The following is a 3,999-nucleotide window of genomic DNA, read 5'->3' as shown; positions in this document are numbered from 1 at the left end:
CTTATTTGAAATCCGGACTTCTTTTGTGTTCAGTATGCAGCATTCAAAGCGATGTCATCAATTTCCAACATGTTCTGACAACATTTCTTGTTTTTCGGTCATTTACCTAATTGTTTAGAGAGCTAAATGACCGTGAAATTGAAAATCACTACAAAATAAACTCTGAAAATGTTAAAACTTGGCATGGTATCATCATTTCACCCGCATAGCATGTGCGAAAGAGTAGAGAGGGTCACGGCAAAAACTGGACGCACTTCGTGTACAAACTGGACAAACTCTTTCGGAGTATCAGGGTTTCGGATGAGAACTCATCTGTTACACGGGCACTTCAATGTTTTTTAAACTTATTTGAACTCCGGACTTCTTTTGTGTTGAGTATGCAGCATTCAAAGCGACGTCATCAATTTCCAACATGTTCTGACATCATTTGTTGTTTTTCGGTCATTTACCTAATTGTTTAGAGAGCTAAATGACCGTGAAATCGAAAATCACTACAAAATGAACTCTGAAAATATTGAAACTTGGCATGGTATCATCATTACACCCGCATAGCATGTGCGAAAGAGTCGAGAGGGTCACGGCAAAAACTGGATGCACTTCGTGTACAAACTGGACAAACTCTTTCGGAGTATCAGGGTTTCGGACGAGAACTCATCTGTTACACGGGCACTTCAATGTTTTTAAACTTATTTGAACTCCGGACTTCTTTTGTGTTCAGTATGCAGCATTCAAAGTGACATCATCAATTTCCAACATGTTCTGACATCATTTGATGTTTTTCGGTCATTTACCTAATTGTTTAGAGAGCTAAATGACCGTGAAATTGAAAATCAGTACAAAATGAACTCTGAAAATGTTGAAACTTGGGATGGTATCATCATTTTACGCGCATAGCATTTGCGAAAGAGTAGAGAGGGTCACGGCAAAAACTGGACGCACTTCGTGTACAAACTGGACAAACTCTTTCGGAGTATCAGGGTTTCGGACGAGAACTCATCAGTTACACGGGTACTTCAATGTTTTTTATACTTATTTGAACTCCGGACTTCTTTTGTGTTGAGTATGCAGCATTCAAAGCGACGTCATCAATTTCCAACATGTTCTGACATCATTTGTTGTTTTTCGGTCATTTACCTAATTGTTTAGAGAGCTAAATGACCGTGAAATAGAATATCACTACAAAATGAACTCTGAAAATGTTGAAACTTGGAATGGTATCATCATTTCACCCGCATAGCATGTGCGAAAGAGTAGAGAGGGTCACGGCAAAAACTGGACGCACTTCGTGTACAAACTGGACAAACTCTTTCGGAGTATCAGGGTTTCGGACGAGAACTCATCTGTTACACGGGCACTTCAATGTTTTTTAAACTTATTTGAACTCCGGACTTCTTTTGTGTTCAGTATGCAGCATTCAAAGCGACGTCATCAATTTCCAACATGTTCTGACATCATTTGTTGTTTTTCGGTCATTTACCTAATTGTTTAGAGAGCTAAATGACCGTGAAACCGAAAATCACTACAGAACGAACTCTGAAAATGTTGAAACTTGGGATGGTATCATCATTTCACCCGCATAGCATGTGCGAAAGAGTAGAGAGGGTCACGGAAAAACTGGACGCACTTCGTGTATAAACTGGACAAACTCTTTCGGAGTATCAGGGTTTCGGACGAGAACTCATCTGTTACACAGGCACTTCAATGTTTTTTAAACTTATTTGAACTCCTGACTTCTTTTGTGTTGAGTAAGCAGCATTCAAAGCGACGTCATCAATTTCCAACATGTTCTGACAACATTTGTTGTTTTTCGATCATTTACCTAATTGTTTAGAGAGCTAAATGACCATGAAATTGAAAATCACTACAAAATAAACTCTGAAAATGTTGAAACTTGGCATGCTATCATCATTTCACCCGCATAGCATGTGCGAAAGAGTAGAGAGGGTCACGGCAAAAACTGGACGCACTTCGTGTACAAACTGGACAAACTCTTTCGGAGTATCAGGGTTTCGGACGAGAACTTATCTCTTACACGGGCACTTCAATGTTTTTTAAACTTATTTGAACTCCGGACTTCTTTTGTGTTCAGTATGCAGCATTCAAAGCGAAGTCATCAATTTCCAACATGTTCAGACATCATTTGTTGTTTTTCGGTCATTTACCTAATTGTTTAGAGAGCTAAATAACCGTGAAATTGAAAATCACTACAAAATGAACTCTGAAAATATTGAAACTTGGCATGGTATCATCATTTCACCCGCATAGCATGCGCGAAAGAGTGGAGAGGGTGACGGCAAAAACTGGACGCACTTCGTGTACAAACTGGACAAACTCTTTTGGAGTATCAGGGTTTCGGACGAGAACTCATCTATTACACGGGCACTTCAATGTTTTTTAAACTTATTTGAACTCCGGACTTCATTTGTGTTGAGTATGCAGCATTCAAAGCGACGTCATCAATTTCCAACATGTTCTGACATCATTTGTTGTTTCTCGGTCATTTACCTAATTGTTTAAAGAGCTAAATGACCGTGAAATCAAAAATCACTACAAAATGAACTCTGAAAATGTTGAAACTTGGGATGGTATCATCATTTTACGCGCATAGCATGTGCGAAAGAGTAGAGAGGGTCACGGCAAAAACTGGACGCACTTCGTGTATAAACTGGACAAACTCTTTCGTAGTATCAGGGTTTCGGACGAGAACTCATCTGTTACACGGGCACTTCAATGTTTTTTAAACTTGTTTGAACTCCGAACTTCTTTTGTGTTCAGTATGCAACATTCAAAGCGACGTCGTCAATTTCCAACATGTTCTGACATCATTTGTTGTTTTTCGGTCATTTACCTAATTGTTTAGAGAGCTAAATGACCGTGAAATTGAAAATCACTACAAAATTAACTCTGGAAATGATGAAACCTGGCATGGTATCATCATTTCACCCGCATAGCATGTGCAAAAGAGTGGAGAGGGTCACGGCAAAAACTAGACGCACTTCGTGTACAAACTGGACAAACTCTTTCGGAGTATCAGGGTTTCGGACGAGAACTCATCTGTTACACGGGCACTTCAATGTTTTTTAGACTTATTTGAACTCCGGACTTGTTTTGTGTTCTGTATGCATCATTCAAAGCGACGTCATCAATTTCCAACATGTTCTAACATCATTTGTTGTTTTTCGGTCATTTACCTAATTGTTTAGAGAGCTAAATGACCGTGAAATTGAAAATCACTACAAAATTAACTCTGGAAATGATGAAACCTGGCATGGTATCATCATTTCACTCGCATAGCATGTGCGAAAGAGTGGAGAGGGTCACGGCAAAAACTAGACGCACTTCGTGTACAAACTGGACAAACTCTTTCGGAGTATCAGGGTTTCGGACGAGAACTCATCTGTTACACGGGCACTTCAATGTTTTTTAGACTTATTTGAACTCCGGACTTGTTTTGTGTTCAGTATGCATCATTCAAAGCGACGTCATCAATTTCCAACATGTTCTAACATCATTTGTTGTTTTTCGGTCATTTACCTAATTGTTTGGAGAGCTAAATGACCGTGAAACTGAAAATCACTACAAAATGAACTATGAAAATGGTGAAACTTGGCATGGTATCATCATTTCACCCGCATAGCATGTGCGAAAGATTAGAGAGGGTCATGGCAAAAACTGGACGCACTTCGTGTACAAACTGGACAAACTCTTTTGGAGTATCAGGGTTTCGGACGAGAACTCATCTGTTACACGGGCACTTTAATATTTTTTAAACTTATTTGAACTCCAGACTTCTTTTGTGTTCAGTATGCAGCATTCAAAGCGACGTCATCAATTTCCTACATGTTCTGACATCATTTGATGTTTTTCGGTCATTTACCTAATTGTTAGAGAGCTAAATGACCGAGAAAATGAAAATCACTACAAAATGAACTCTGAAAATGTTGAAACCTGGCATGGTATCATCATTTCACCCGCATAGCATGTGCAAAAGAGTAGAGA

The sequence above is a fragment of the Triticum dicoccoides genome, chromosome 7A (assembly GCF_002162155.2).
Source record: "Triticum dicoccoides isolate Atlit2015 ecotype Zavitan chromosome 7A, WEW_v2.0, whole genome shotgun sequence".
Taxonomy (NCBI): domain Eukaryota; kingdom Viridiplantae; phylum Streptophyta; class Magnoliopsida; order Poales; family Poaceae; genus Triticum; species Triticum dicoccoides.
Note: the sequence above shows the minus strand (reverse complement) of the source record.